Genomic DNA, 17,479 nt, shown 5'->3' with positions numbered 1-17,479 from the left:
CCTGGAAGAAAATTGGCTCATTTTAACAACTTACTTGTAGAATAGATGAGAATGCCAAAAATTCTGGAGTGCTTTTGCCTTCTCTTTTCCCCATGGTGCTTTCTGAATACATTTTAGGTTTCTGATCCTGGGATGCAAATAAAAGCCCATCATTGCGAACAGGTGGGGAACCAGCCAGGCACGCAGGCGGGAGCGGTTCTCCCTGCTTTACTTCATGATTGAAATGTCCCACTGAAAGGCTCTGAAGCCTCAGTCATCCCAACAGCTTGGAACTGTGCTAATCGCATTCAGCCTGTTGCTTGATTTTTTTTTTTTAAATAATGAATTAATTATGCAAATGTCTTTGTAGGACTCTGCATCACAGAAATCGTGTCTCTTGAGGCACCAGAAGGACAAGTGCATTAATGCAACAATGAAGGGTAAAAAAATGCAAGTGTTGATCTTGTATGTAGAAAACCCTAAGAATTCCATGCAAAAGCTGTTAGAACTAACAAATGGATTCAGCAAAGTTGCAGGATGCAAAATCCAGACGCAAAGATCACTTGATTTCTGTATACGAACAGTGAACTCTCTGAAAAGGAAATTAGGAAAACAGTCCCATTTAAAAGTAGCATGAAAAAGAGTAAAATACTTAGGAATAAACCAAAGAGATGGAAGGCTTGTACACTTCAAACTGTAAACTTCAAATTGTTGAATGAAATTAAAGAAGACGCAAATAAATGTAAAGTTATCCTGTTCTCATGGAGTAGAAGCCAATATTGTTAAAACGTTCATACTACACAAAGCACTCTGGATTCAGTGCAATCCCTATCACAATTCCAGTGTACAAGAGGAAAACAGGGGCACCTGGGTGCTCAGTTGGTTAAGCATCTGACTTTTGATTTCGGCTCAGGTCATGATCTCAGGGTTGTGACGTCAAATCTTGCATCCGGCTTTGTGCTGAGTGTGGAGCCTACTTAAGATTCTCTCTCTCCCTTGTCCTCCACCCCACCCCCACCACTCCCATGCTCAATCTCTCTCTCCCCTCCCCTTAAAAGAAGGAAGGAAGGAAGGGATGGACGGAGGGAGAAAGAAGAGAAAATAAAAGAAGTAGGACAATGAAACCTAAAATTAATATGGAATCACAAGAGAACTCAAGTAGCGAAAACATTCTTGATGAAGAACAAATTTGGAAGCCTCACACTTCCTCATTTCGAAACATATTACAAAGCTACTATAATCAAAACAGTGTGGTCCTGGCTTAAAGTCAGACATAGAGCAATGGAACAGAATTGAGAGCCCAGAAATAATCTGGTACATATGGTCAAATCATTTTCAACAAGGGTGCTAAGACCACTCAGTGGGGGAATGGACAGTCTCTTTTTTAACAAACTATGCTGCAAAAACTAGATATTCCCACGGAAAAGAATGTAGTTGAAACTGTTTCTTAAACCATATGCAAAAATTAGCTCAAACTAGATTAAAAACTTAAACCTAAGACTTAAAACTATAAAACTCCTAGAAGGAAATGTAGAGGAGAAGCTTCATTACATTGCAATTGGTAATGATTTTTTTAGCTATGGCATCAGAAGCACATGAATTAAATGTAAAAACAGACAAATGGGACTACATCAAACTTGTAATTGGCACATCAAAGGATACACTCAACAAAATGAAAAGGCAACCTAGAGAATGGGAGAAAGATTTGTAAATCATACATTTGATGAAGGGTTTTTTTTTTTTTTAAAGATTTTATTTATTTATTTGACAGAGAGAGACACAGTGAGAGAGGGAACACAAGCAGGGGGAGTGGGAGAGGGAGAAGCAGGCTTCCCGCAGAGCAGGGAGCCCGATGTGGGGCTCGATATCAGGACCCTGGGATCATGACCTGAGCCGAAGGCAGACACTTAATGACTGAGCCACCCAGGCACCCCTTGATGAAGGGTTAATGTGCAGAATATATAGGGCTCCTACAACTCTACATTAAAAATAAAACCCAAGGGGTGCCTGGGTGGCTCCGTCAGTTAAGTGTCCAACTCGACCTCAGCTAGGTTGATCTCAGGGTTGTGAGTTCAAGCCTTTTGTTGGGCTCCACACTGGGCATAGATCGTACTTAAAACAAACAAACAAAGAAAAACCACACCAATAACCTAATTGAAAAACATGGTCAAAAACTTGAATACACATTTCTGCAAAGAAGATATACAAGTGTCCAATAATCATATGAAGGGGTGCTCAGCATGACTATTCATTAGAGAAATGCAAACCATAGCTACAATGAAATATCACTGCATGTCCATTAGGGTGTTCAATATTAAACAAACTCACCGAAAAACTCTTCAAGTGTTGGTGAGGGTGTAGGGAAATGTGAGCCCTTTTGCACTGTTGAGTGGGTGTGTAAAGTAATGCAGCTGCTGTGGAAAACAGTATGGGGAAACCTCAAAAATTAAAAAAAAAAAAAAAGAAATATCACCTGATCCAGAAATCTACTTCTAAATATTTATATCTAGAAGAATTGAAAGCAGGATGTCAAAGAGATATTTTTACATCCATGTTTATTACAGCATTGTTCATAATATCCAAGATGTGGAAGAAATCCAAATACTCATCAATAGATGAATAGATAAAGCAAATGTGTTGGCTAGAGACGCAATAGAATACTCTTCAGTCTTAATAAAAAGAAAAATCCTGTTTCCTGCTTCAAAATGCATGATCCCTGAAGTCGTTATTCTAAGTGAATTAAGCTGGTCACTAGAGACAAACGCTACATGAATCCACCTATATGCAGTGTCTCGATTAGTCCAATTCAAAAAAACAGAAAGTCGAGTTGTGGTTCTAAGGGAGGGGTACATGTCCAGTGGGAATAGAGTTTCCGTTTTGCAAGGTGAAAAATTCTAGAGATCTGTTGCACAACAGTGAATGTACTTTGGATATATATGGCACTGTCCCTTTAAAAATAAGTTGCAAATAATACAAAATACTAAATAATAACATTGAAGCCTTCACACTGTTTATTTTGAAGTACCTTTTTGAGTCGCACAAGGATTCCACACTTGTCTTTGGAAAAAGGTTTCATTACTTAATTACCATGGGAGTCAGACAGGTCTTTGGGGTACGTTATTGAAGTCTTCAGGGCTTTTCTGCAGCCTGCAATTCTTTCTGGAGAGCGAGATTGCTAGTTTCTACCTGAAAATTTGTGATTCTGGGCACTGTAGCACTTACTTGTCTTTAAAGGCTTCCAACAATGCAATTTTTTTTTGCAATTTTATTGAATTTACAATAAATACACCAATTGAAAGTTTTATTTTTGATTTTTTTATGATATGTCTTTATGCAAATATATAAATAATTTTGAGAATAGTTTTTCTGTACCTACTTAGCATGACCAGAAAGTAAAAATAGAATTTATGTCAATAATGAGGGGGAGATATTAGTATGTATCATTTGCTTTAGTTTGGGTTTCTCCATAAGTACACATGTTGATTAGTGTTCAGATGAAGGGGGTTGTTTGAAATCTAAGGCTAGGTGAATGAAAAAATGAGACAGGGCTGGAAAGGCAATTGGTAAAGCTGTATAGTCTATAGATAAATACTGAGAGTCAGATCTATCATTTAACATTTTCTACTCCCTACATTTTTTAAGTATAGAAAAAACCCCAGGGAAAACGTTTACTTTTTTTTTTTTTTAAGATTTTTATTCATTTATTTGAGAGAGAGAGAAAGAGAGCATAAGCATGGGGAGGGGGAAGAGGGAAAGGAGGGGTAGAGGCAGAGAGAGTAGCAATTTCCCTGCTGAGTAGGGATCCCGACTTGGGACTCAATCTCAGGCCCCAAAATCATGGCCTGAGCCTAAGGCAGACGCTTAACTGAAATGGGTCACCCAAGTACCCCTGGAAAATGTTTAGTTTAATAATACAGTTATCTTAACCCAGTATATCTAAAATACTGTTTCATCATGTAATCAATATAAAATTATTAATGAAGTGTATCATGTATATTTTTTTATATCAAGTCTTCAACGTTGGTGTGCATTTTATACGAGAAGCACGTCTCGGTTCAGATGCTGCACGTTTCAAGTGCTCAGTCGAGTTGTGCTTTGTGGCTACCCTGTTGGATTTCACAGAGTGAACCAGGTGATACTCAGCCACCTGGCTCCATGGAGGTCTGCAGCTTACTCCTTCTGCGGAAATGCTGGGATCTCATGTTAGAGTTGTCCTATGGGAGAGAGAAAGGGGGCTCTGCTATCCATTTCCCTGTGCTGCTTTTTTTTTCTTTCCTCTATTTTTAAAAATTTTTATTGTTATGTTAATCACCATACATTACATCATTAGTCTTAGATGTAGTGATCCATGATTTGTTGTTTGTGCATAGCACCCAGTGCTCCATGCAGAACGTGCCCTCTTTAATACCCATCACCAGGCTAACCCATCCTCCCACCCCCCTTCCCTCTAGAACCCTCAGTCCCCTGTGCTGCTTTTTAAATAGTTTTGCAGGTTTGAAGATACCCTGTATGCCTTTGGCGAACACTTTCATTGTTTAATTGCTGTTGGAGGAAAATAGCAGTTCTGCGCACCTAATTGAGGTCTGTAGGGCCATTTTAGTCCCATTACTCATGTTCTTTCTGCAGAAATGACCTGTTTTTTCCTATTTTAAGATTCCTGATTCTGAGGACTACAGTACCCGCTTTCCTTTGGAGGCTACCAACAAAGCAAACTTGTTTCAGTTCTATTAGAAGTGCAACAAATACGCCAACTGAACGTTTTTTTCTTCTCATTCTTTTTCACGATAGAGTGAATCATAAATTGGGCTCACAAATAATCTTTGTATGGTTTTTCTTTTAGTGCATATGTCCAAGTGACACAATTTCTTTAAATATATAGAATAACAAACCAAAACACTAGGTAATAAGGCTGAGGCTGTTACATCTAATAGATTTTAAAAACAACTATCGGGGACACCTGGGTGGCTCAGTCGGTTGAGTGCCTTCGGCTCGGGTCATAATCTCAAAGTCCTGGGATGGAGCTCCACATTGGGCTCCCTGCTCAGCGGGAAGCCTGCTCCTCCCTCTCCCACTCCCCCTGCTTGTGTTCCCTTTCTCACTGCCTCTCTCTCTGTCAAATAAATAAATAAAATCTTTAAAAATAAATAAATAAAGAGAACTATTAATTTGCACCTACAATTCTCAGTGGATTTTTACGGCACCTCCTTTTTATTATTTATTTATTTGCTTACTTATTTACTTATTTATTGAGATGCTTGGGAGCAATTGGTTGTTTTCCTTAAATGATGTGTAGGACCTTCTTTTATGCATGCCGTCTAGCAGAGAGAGACAGAAGAACCAAGTTTCTTAACCCAGAGCTTCCAAAAGCAAACCTTAGGCAACATGTGGAGTGTCGCTTTGTTGCAAGCAGCCGTCCAGGCCATGGAGGGAACAGCCGGAAGGAACAGAGTCAGGCAAGATCGAGAAGCAGGTTATTTTTTGCATTCTCACCTTGCCTTCTCTGTGCCCCCAAGACACAGAGCTGGAGACAGAGTTGAACACCAGCATGCCCCAGAACCCGCAGGTCACGTCATGTGGACATCATGGTATGTTTGTGCTTGGGAACAGGTGGAGAAGGTTCTTCTGATGTCCTCCCATCTCCTGTCTCTCACTAGTCCATGGTGCCCCGTAGAGACGTGCCCTCTGCATTTCCGGATGGCTTCTCTGGCCCCTTGAGACGCTGCTGGGGCCCGAAGCGTCAGCCTCATCTGGAGATGTAGGCAATGCCTGAGATTGGGCACGTGGCTTGGGGATCATATGGTGGGATCAGCCATGTCTACCAAATGTTCAGAAAGGTCTGGAAGAACCAGAAGGCTTGAGGATGTCTGTGGGAGCATCACAGGACTCTTCCTTTCTGTCGCCCTTATTGCTGCTTGCAGCTTATTTGTCACAGGTTAGAAACGGAGGGTCCTCTGGCTCAGGTTAAAGTGTCATGTGGACTAGCTCCCTGTAATGTTTTCTTTGCTCTAACTTGCATCTGTTTCACATGTAAAAGAGGCTTACATACGGGGTTTGTACAGGATTCTGAGAGAATGCAGAGTGAATACGTAACGTGATGAAATGTACCACGTGTTTTCTTTTTAAATGTAAAGGAAATACAAGGTAACAAAGATGTATTTTAGAAAACAAGATAAATTATTATCACATCTAATCCTGTTCTAAGATATTTTCACAGTAGTATGCTAATTTTTACTCACCTGAGTATTAAAGTTGTATTTTACAGCTACTACCGCAATTAAGAATTTCCAAGGAATGTTCTGAAAATATTCTCAACTTGCTTTGGTTCTCCTCCAGTGAAGCCAGTAATTAGGGCTTGAACTTTCCAGTCAGGTTTTGGGTTGATTAAACAAGTTTTCAGGTTAATTCAAATGTGTCAGAATATATTCCCCATGTCCCTCTTTTCCTAGGTTAAATGATATCTAAGACTAATGGGAGCTTAAAATCTGACATTATATTAAACTATATTCAATGTCAGGCATGTGTCTTGATCGCAGTTTTTTTTTTTTTACTATAATCAATAATTCGTCCATGAATATCTTCATTTACTAAGACACTAAAATAATTCCTTATAATGGATCATCTTCTTTTTGGAAATTATCTAAGATGTGGGTTTGCCTGTTAATGTATATTTTCCTGATGAACATATGGCATTTTGATTTTTAAAGACCTTTAACTGACCTTCTAACATCTTATTGTCTGGACTATCTTACTGCTATAGATGGAATTTGATGGAGGAAAAGAGGAGTCAAGACCTTGAAAGTACTCACCTTACAGTGATATTCCCAATCCATTTGAAGAGCTTTGTCATTGACTTTCCTCATGACTGTCTCCCAGGTAGTGAGTAGGGCGTCACACTCCATCCATTTATGCATCTGAGAAAGAAAAAAAAATAACCTCGGCCGTATCATAGAGCCCATTGTATTCCTTATTTGGCTCGTTTCCCCTTATCATTAAAATGGGTCTTTTGGAAACTCTAAATAAACCTACACATATCTGAAACATACATATTGTCCTGTGGTAATGATGCATATCCTGTCCATGTGCACATTCCAGCCCACACACAGCAGATCTTGGGGTCCTCTGCAGAGTAAGCACAGCACCTGGCTATATGCCTGAATAATAAGTCCTCTAACTGGCATCATACGTTACAGTTTACAAAGTGTTTTACCATGCATATGGGTGAGCATATGTATCCATTTCTCTCTAACAAGCCTGCTTGCAAATATGTTGCCCACTGTCCTATTCTGTGCTAGAGAGTATAAATCTGCAGGTGAGGGAATATATCCATCACTGAAACCCAACACAGACCCTATCAAGTGGTATCTGAGATAAGGAATTTCTTCTTGAATCCTAGAGAAACCCTATGGGTCAGTCTCTTGGTTGAGGAATCTACATTCCACTGAAAATACGTAACTTGTCCGAGTTCACCTTGCGTATAAATGGTCACCGAGGGAGTTAACGTTGGATTTCTATCTCCTGATTTGGCCGTTTCGATGGTACTAATCTACACCAGTGAAATGTGACATACAGTTAATAAGAAATCATCATCCCAGTTAGAAGTGAATTCTGCCACAAAACCAAGACATCCCTGATGAAAACTTAAGTCGGAAGATGGACTTGGAAAGCAGAACTTCCTTTGAAGTGATGATGCAGTAGGATGACTGCCTGGCATGAGGTTGTCCATAAGGATGGATGTGTTTCCAATGTCCTTTTAGGATTGAGTCTGGACCTGCTTTCATTGTATCTTCTGGTTCACGGAAGATTTCAACAGAAGTTCAAATTTAAATCTAAAGAGGTGTAAGAGTGACCGGAAATCATACCCCTGAATGCACCATGAAATGTCTCACGCTGGTGCATCCATGCTGGATGATACCAATAGCTTTGATGACCTCTGTGTGAGCGAGCAAGTGATTGAAACTATCTAAAGACAGACTACTGTCCAATATCTACCGCCACAGTAGACGTATGGTACTGTTTAATTCACCACTATAATCAGATGGCAGAAGTCAGACGACCCAAAGTCTGGGAGTTACCGACCAAAGAGAAGCTAAACATTCTTTTAAAAGAGCTGCTTGGTGAACCACACGTCTACACTGTTGGCCTTCCTGCCAGGAAGAGAGGTAACCTCTTCCCAGGCATCGAACTTTTCAACTCCTGCCACACCTAGGGATAGCAATGGACAGCTAAGGCACTGTGTCCTATCAACTGTTTAATCAGCAACATATTTCAAGTCAGATGTAATATTTTAATCTGGCAGTCACAGGCACTGCTGAGATGGTCTCAAAAGGCTAATAATTGCAAAGTTGGGTTATGTAGTAATTTGCATCATGGAATACCCAGGTCAAATATTGCACACAAGAAGTAACACTTATAGATCTCTTAATTTAGTTCTGACACCAAGTAACCTCCCATTTTGCAGAAATTGCAATATTTTTGGGAAGGGGGGATTGTCGATTAAATAACTCTACTGTCCAGCTGGGTAGCAGGAGTACTTGCAGGGGATAGAAAAGCCATGTCCTGGTGCTGGGATGAAGTGTATGTGGTAAAATGATAAGAAGGGTTTGGTCTCCAGGCCTGAAGGCTGGGATGTTAAGAAGATGGTTTGTGAAGGAATTTCCCGGCCTTCTGATCTGCAATTAAGCAGGAGGTCCTAAAATGCCATGGACTTAGGAGTTGGCCAGGCCTGCAGTTGAATGTCATTCTCAGTCCTGGTTGGGGCTGGGGACTGCCTAGGAATGGGTTGCTGTGTTGTGAATATATACACCTTCCAGATTCTTGGTGATGCCAAATTAACATTGGCCATCCCTCCGTGGTGCACACTTGCATCCGAGGGTTTCAGAGTTTTCATTCCCCTCTGTCCTTGAGGCTGTGTTCCTCATTGGTATTATAAGGATAGTTGTACATCATAGGGTTGTTGGTGACAGATGGAAAGAAGAAATGTATCCATGCCACTTCATTGCAGAATGTGATTTATAGCTGCCATCGATACTGTTGGGGCACTTTCTGATTGTTTCATGTGCTTTCACGGTACATTGCACACCCCTTGGAAAACCACTTATTTCAATCCATTGAGATTCTGTTATTTACAAATGAAAATGTTGGTTTCAATATGTATCAATGTCTCTTTCTTTTTATTCATTATTTGTGTGGGACTTAGTAATGCTATTTAATGGCTATCCTTTGAAATGAAAGGTAAATGGTCTGAATTTATATGAGTACATTTCACTATGTTAGGATATTAAGTCCTATAAAAATTTTTCTGTAATAGATGTTTCTTTACAAGGAAAGAAATTAAATTAATAAAAATCATTACAATGAACTATTCCATACATATGATTTCATACCGTGAATATGTCAAACTACAATTTATTTATGTGCCGTCTTCTTTGAATGGTCATTTTTTTTGGTGCTGTGGATTGAATAGGTGTGTGCCCCGCCCCCCTCAAGGTTCATATGCTAAAGTGTGACTGACTCCCCAATGTGATGGTGGTGTTTGGAAATGGGGAATTTGGGAGGTTTTAGGGTTCTTCTACCCAACTTCTGGAGTGAAGCCATGGGGTTGGATAAAAACACTTCTAAAGAGAGGAAGATAGAGGGGATGTCTCTGTCTATTGGTCTCTTCTCCATCATGTTCCGGTGCCCCATGAAGGCATTGACCTACCAGCCAAGACTATGTCCCTCACCAGAACTTGCCCTTACTGCCACCTTGATGCTGGACTTCAGCCTCCAGAACTATGATAGATGAATGCTTGTTGCTGAAATCACTCAGTCTGTTGTATTTGCTATAGCAGCCCACGCAGACTAAGATCGCTTTTAGCTTTTTTCTGTTTTCTTTATGTTGTGCTGTTAGGAGTAATGCTGCATACTGCCTTGTCTACTTTATTTTAGTTTTTTAAAGATTTTTTATTTATTTATTTGACAGAGAGAGACACAGCGAGAGAGGGAACACAAGCAGGGGGAGCGGGAGAGGGAGAAGCAGGCTTCCCGCGGAGCAGGGAGCCCAACGCTGGGCTCGATCCCAGGACCCTGGGATCATGACCTGAGCCGAAGGCAGACGCTTAACCGACTGAGCCACCCAGGCGCCCCTGAAGTTGCCTACTTTAGATAGGAGTTCATATCTCCTAGTCCATACCCACCCTTGTCTGGGAGGATTTTGGTGGTTCTTGGCCCTTTTTACACTTTCAGATAAATTTTAAAAGATTTCATTGAGTTCTGTAAAATCCCCCTTTTTTTCTTGCCCCCCCTCAGTCGTTTTTGTACTTGAGATCCTCCTTCTGGGAGCATTTTCCCTCTTCCCTAAATACTTCCTTTAGAGATTTCTTTAGTGGGTCTCTCTTTATGGTAAATTGTCACAGTTTTTGTGATCTAAAGTCCATTCCTACCTTGTCTTTGAGAAGATTGTTCTGTTGGGAGTGCAATTATGGGTTGTAGTTATTTTCTGGGTGATGTAAGGAATGGTTTTCACTCTCCTCTGACTGCCTTTGATCCTACTGAGAAGTTGGCTGTCAGTGTGTAGTAAATACCTCGTTGGTTAGTGTGTGTGTGTATGAGAGCCTGTTTTAATCTCCTCTTGGACATTGGTGTTTGTGGCGTCCGCCATTTTCATTACTATCTCCAAGTGTGAATTTCTTGTCTTATTTCCTGTTGTGTGAGTTTTGTTGGTCATCACTGAATCTGGTATACCGTGGTGCATTTCATCATCTGTGGGAAATGCCTGTCCTTGTCCTGACAGTCCCAATTCTCTGCCCGCTCCTCTGGGAACTCCATTCCCTGTATAGTAGACCTTCCCATGCTGTCTTGAACTTCTGCCACACTCATTTCATTGTCTGCATTCCTTTCCATACTATCGCATCTCTCTTCCAGTTTGATAGTTTAATTTTTACATCTGTGTCCTTTACTCCTTGGACGCGGCCGTCCACAGATTGTATTTTGCATCGGTTAGGAGGGCAAGACTCCATGTTATGGTGCAGACAGCTGTATTTCCTATCCTAGTTCTAATATATATTAGCTGTGTGATTTTAGGGCAATTACTATCTATCCCAAAAGGCTGTTGTAAGGATTACATGAGTTAATGTGTTAAAATTCTTACATCTTTGTCTTGCATGTTGTAAACAATACAGTATTTTTGCTATTGCTTTCAGTTTCAAATATATATATTTGTATAATTTTGAAGCTTCTTTCAACTCCTTTAGATTTTTTTTTTCTATTTTAATACTACTTTCTCCTTATTCGTGAATAGAAACATTTCTTTTTTGTTTAATGATATTGTTTATTTTTTATTACTTTGTATTGGGTTGTTCCAATATCTAAAGGATCTCATTCTGCCATTTGTTCATTTTCCGGACTCCTGCTCATTCACCTGGTTCCTGCTTGTATTCTGTGGCTTCTGACTGTGACCTGTGTTGACTGGAACTTTATGTAGGATAAGTCTTTGTGGACTGTGATTTTAGTCAGCTTCTTTATGGGAGATTTGTGTTTACAGTTGTCGGGGTCCTGGAGGCGTTAACAACCTAAACTCATATCAAGTTATATTTCTGAGCTTGAAGTTTTTTAACCATACAATTGGTGTGAATTCACGCCAGAAACCTATGGGAATTTTTAGGGATGACACCCCCCACCTCAAATACACCAAGGCCTATCTCAGAACCAGAAACATTCTGTTTTCCCTTGATTCCAATTTTTTGTTGTTTTGACTCATTGTTCATCTTTTTGCTGAGATGGATGCACTTCAATGGTTCTGGCCTTATCCTTGTCAGGACCTAAGACATTTTCTCCATTACCTTTGTGGACACTAAAATTAAGGCTCTTCCTTGCTGGGATGCACAGATAACCTACTGGCAGGGACAGGGATTAGCACTAGTTTACTTTTCTTGATTTTTTTTCTTCTATTTTATTTTATTTCGCTTTTCAGAATTCATCTTTTCTGTAAACTCGTGCATTTAAGAGGATGCGTTAGAGTATTTTATCTAGTATTCCTGGATGCTTTATAATAAGAGAGAGTTTCAAAATATATACCACATTGCTAGAATTGGAGCATCTAATAATTGAGTAGAAATCCATTAAAATATTTGTTGAATATTTATTGAGTTTCCCATTTTTCTCTTCCAGCAGTTCTCCATCGTGGGGCATCTGTTCTGATTCGTCTTCCCAATTTTGTTCTTGTTGGCTGTCGGTCCCTTTAGATGGATGGCTGTCTGCTTTTCTCTGTAGGCTCACTGGGCTTCTTCAGGTGTGTTCTTGAAGTATCTGCCCTTGGCGGATTCAGCCAACAGTGGAACAATCAGGATTATTTTAGACAAGTTTTCAGGGGCTGGATAATTTCTCCACAGGTGAAAGTCTGCTGACCTTGGGGTGAATTATAGCATGGTTTTCATTATTTAATGTGCTTGCATGTCACCTAGGGGTCTTGTTAAAATGCAACAATGATTCAGTTGATCTGGAGTAGACCCTAAGATTCTGTATTTCTGGAAAGGTCCCAGAGGTTCTAAACGTCTTGGACCAGGCACCACACTTTGCATAGCAAGGGGTTAGCAGAGAAGGACAAAGTCTTACGGAAGCTGACTCTCAAGGAAAGACATTGTTCCATGCTAACAGAATGGGGATCAGAACTGACCTCCACCAGTAAGCAGGATAAGCAGTGTAATACAATGAAAAGGGTAAAGACCTTGAAGTTAGGCAAGCCTGGACTGAGGAGGTATTACAATTAGCAATGGACATGCTTCCTCTACTCCCTAACAAAGGTGAAAATTCTACTTCTTTATCCTCGTCAAGTTATGCCTAGCCCTGTGACTTGTCTTAACTGATAAAATGTTGACCAGATGCCTCTCTCTCTCTCCGTTTAGAATCACTTTCTTGCCACCCCAAAACTCTTGTTTCATAAACTTCATTGTGACGAGCTCCCAGATGACGTACATGTGTGTTAATGTACAGAGGTGACATATGATCCAAGCAGGTGGTCTAGGCAGCTGCTGGGAGGACCTGAAGAATTGCCTCAATTTTCCATAGGGAAGAATTAGATGTTTGTTGGTTGAACTGCTGAGATTTGAAGATTTCTTATTACCATTGCACAGTCCAGCCCATGCTGATTCATACACCCCAAACTACTAAATCTGAAGCTTCACCTGGAAGGGTTGGAGATATTAACCAGATGAGTCAACTGAGCTCAATCCTTCTTTTGGGAAATGGAGTCAGTGACCTTACCAGATTGTTATGGAGACTAGTGTATTTGCACACGTGTGTAGATACATAATAGATATATAACAGGATAAAAAATATAGTAATTATTTTTAAATTGCTGTTGTTGTATAAATGGTCAGAATTCTAGGACATAGATCAACAAACCACAACCTATCAGGCCAAATCTGGCTCTTTCCTTGTGTATGTACAAAAACGTTAATGAAATACAGACTCTCCAATTCATTTATAAATCATCTATGGCTGCTTTGTCATGACAGCATCAGGGGTCAGTAGTCAAATCAGAGGTCCTATTACCCACTAAGCCAAAAATATTTACTTTCTGACCTTTTACTGAAAATCTTTGGTGACTCCTCTTCTAGACCTACGTCTTATTGCACAGGGGTTATGTGTGATTTTCTTGCCAAATATACATCTGAATTCTTTCTGGTTGGAGGAAGGTGGAACGTGTGATGTTTGTCAAAGAGAATTGGGTGAGGCCAGGACACCAGAGATTTAACAACCCCTGGTCACCTCTTGGGTTAGATCTGATACGCTAATTATGTGAAATGGGATTTATTCACCGTGTCCTCTGATACGTGAAATATGATACATGGGTTTTAATATAGGAGGGAAAGAAAAATATCCCTCCTTACTTAGATGCTCCTTCCCGAAGAAGCAAAATCAAGAAGTGACAGCCCACCTTATCCCTCCAGATGGCAGATTTCTTTATAATATTTATTTTGAAAGCCACAATTCTATTGTTTTCCTACTCTAAAAGACAAGGGCTCTTTAAAAGAGCCACTAGCAGGCTATAACAGTAAGAAGAGCAGCAAAGATTTCTTGAAGAAGCTGTCTCAAAAATATGGCACAATTTAAGCATTGTGAAAGCAAAGAGCAGTAATTGAAAACTACAAAATTAATGGCAGGGGACATGCCTTTGGGCATCTCTCTCACACGGGTGGCTGGACTTCCTGCTGAATCAGCTGAGTCCTTCCCATTCCCACAGCTTATGGCCAAAGAAATAATGATATGTAATGCCAAATCTAATGGAGGATAAAATATAGATGCAAGGGGGAAAATGGCAGAAGGGGGTAAGTTCCTCCCAGCTTTGTAGATTGGATTGTGTCCACAACATGAATCCTGGCAATTAGCCACTTGGTGTGAACAATGCCAGCCAATGTAGGGAGATATGATTTTCTTTTCTTTCTTTCTTTCCTCCTTTTTTTCCTTTTTTTCAATTTTTTGGGGGTCTGTTTGAGGGGAGAATTGCATATCCTAGAGCATATGCAGTTCTTTTTGGGCTGTGAATGTAAATGGCCTTCCCATCCCTTATCAAGGAATGAGCAAAGGTGGAGGCTAGACTGGTCGTATGCTCCCCTAGGACACCAAATCCTGTTTAGATTAAAGGTTGAGAGTGGGTTGGCATTCACCTGAGCAGCAGTATGGACATACAAGAGGAATTATTATCTCTTGCTACAGAGATTCTCTGAAGCTGCCCTATGCATTTTTCTTTTTGGCCCTGAATTTTTGGTTATTCCTTGAATTTCATGAACCATGACCAATTCTTTCCAATCACTTTTCTTTTGCTCTTTTGTAGTTGTGAGTAGTTTTATTTTATTGGCTTATCAACCAATGATTCCTATCTGACACACATGGGTATCGCATTCTTCACTTTTATTCTTGTTTCTTCAATTCTGTGGTCTCTAGGGCCAAAGTTTACATATACATAGCCACTGTTATAGGCTGAATTGTATCCCCCCAAATTCATATGGTGAAGTCCTAAGCCCCAGAACCTCAGTATATGACTGTGAGGTAATTAAAGTAAAATGAGTTTGGTAGGGTGAGGCCCTAATCCAATAGGACTGGCACTTTTATAAGATGAGGTTACAACTCAGAAATGCACAGAGGGAAGATGATACGAAGACCCAGGGGAAAGATGGCATTTACTTAGCTGAGGATATAGGCCTCAAGAGAAAACAACCCTATCAACAACTTCATTTCAGACTTTTAGTTTCTTCGTCCATGAGAAAATAGATTTCTGTTGTGTAAACCATTTAGTTAGTGGTATTTTGTTATGGCATCCCTAGAATTGTCTTTATCTAGTATAGAAGTACTTACATTAATGGTACAGGAATTAAATTAGGAGAAGTGTTTCAAAGGATCATACTGCTGTCATGCATACTTAATGGTCCCTCCCCTAGTGTTGTTGATGTTCCTGTGTAGTTCTGGCTTACATTAGAAATGAGTGTCTCAGTGGATATCATGCTAGTGCAGTGTGCTAGGGTTCACAGCTATTAGGAATTCTGTGGTGAAATGAAAGTAATTCTCAATGTGGCTTCTGTGTGAATTCCTTGTTCCTTTCCCCTACTTTAAAAACAAACAAACAAGCACTAATTCTCTGGAAAATAGTGTGTTTTATCCTGGCTTCACTGGAAAACAGAACCAGGAGAAAGGATGATGTTTTGATGTTTATTTTGAAGGTGCATGCCAGAGCTGGGAAGGTGAGGGAAATGAGGATGACAACATTGCAGGATGATGTGTTAATGCACGGCCATCTGCTCCCAATAAATCACGAGGCTGTGTAGATGACATCTTACATCTTGTTAGAGGTAATAAGAGAATTTTAAACAGGTGACCTCGCTCAGCCTGGTTCGTAGTCTACAGCGGGCAGAACAGAGAAGCCAAGGAAAGATTGCACTGTAGGGAAAACGTGGGGAGGAATTTATCCGCTGAGTTTCTGTCTTCTGTCTTCCCTTGGTGAACATGTACCCCATGGTATAGAATTCACTTTATCATCTAGCCACGAAGAGGCAAACTCTGGGAGATACCTACTTGCTTCCATTCTCACATAGAATTCTTCAGATGTTGCTAGGACTGAAGTAGAACAAGAAGTTGATGATCCAAGAGACCACTGAGGTCACAAGAACCTGGAGAGACACACAAGATCTGAGAGGGAAATAGCAGAATTCAGCGTTTTCAACATCACTTATATTTTAGTAGTGAATGTAATTAATTAAAGGAGTAGGCAGTATAGTTTCTACAGAACATTTTTAAACTAGAAACTTACAAACCAATGTTCTAAGCCTGCCTCTAGAAATACTGCTCATCCTTTCTGACCACATTCTGTTTTCCAGAACCTCACCACATGTCACATGGCTCCACCTAATTGTAGGAGTCGTGTCGTGGGTTTGGGCCTCTATGTAAAAGCCAACAGAGTTTGGAGGACACGTCACTATCCTTCTGCAATAGCAGCGTCACTGGGATATTCTCTGTGCTGTACTGTACATAATACAAGTTGTAGAACAGAGATGTTGGTTGGAAATACAATGGCATTCCTGGGTAATGATGTTCCTTCATATTTATAGAACTCTGTCCAGTTTATGCTACCCTCTATAGAAGAGCATTAATGCCATTTGAGAGGGTTTAGGGAAGATTACTAAAGAAGATTAAAGGGATAAATTACATGAAGATAATTAAAGGAACTGGACCTGATTAGCCCATGATTTAAAAAATGACAAAAGGAGAGATTTTCAACTCATGATAATGTGAGCAACAAAATTTAACTTTTTCTTTTCCAAATCCAATGAAAATGGCCAATGTAAGAGTAATCTATTTCTGGAAAGTGGCGATTGGTCCATCTCACATAGAAAAAAACGGATAAGGAAGAATGAAATTTCCATCAAACTGCAGTTCACTTGGGAAGGGAAGCCTTACCCTACACACACTCTTTTATTGCCTAGTACAAAAGATATTGGTTGCAATCCAGTTATGTCTTAGAATACACAACACAGGTGAGAAAAATGCCCATCTGATGGCATTTTGTGAGGGGAACAAAGCAACAGACTCTGCAGGGCATGATTTTTGCTCTAAGGTGCATGCCTAGTGTATTATATTAAGAGGCTGGCAAAGCTTTCGAGATTGGGCATTGTCAATCTGGCTCCTTAGAAAGCTATGGTGCCAGTTACATAAGATGTTCCCCATACCCTCCAATTACCAATAGAAACACCAGACTAACAAAATTGTTCTTCATCAGAGAGGCTACCTCAGTCTATAGCAATCCCTCCTTGCTCTGTGGGAAGACTGCCACCATAGATCAAGAACAGGAGAGATTAAATGGAAATGGTGTCTGAATATTTAAAATTATAATTAGAACAGGGAAGTGTATGTTAGATGTGTAAAAAGGTGGATTGGAAGGTGAAATTTAGAAATTACCCTATAATTCAGATTTTCAAAAAATAAAGAGGTGCAGTTGGTGAGAGGAAGATGTGTTATAGACAGCATCCAG

This window comes from Leptonychotes weddellii, chromosome X (assembly GCF_054177405.1).
Source record: "Leptonychotes weddellii isolate Sample4059 chromosome X, ASM5417740v2, whole genome shotgun sequence".
Classification (NCBI taxonomy): domain Eukaryota; kingdom Metazoa; phylum Chordata; class Mammalia; order Carnivora; family Phocidae; genus Leptonychotes; species Leptonychotes weddellii.
Note: the sequence above shows the minus strand (reverse complement) of the source record.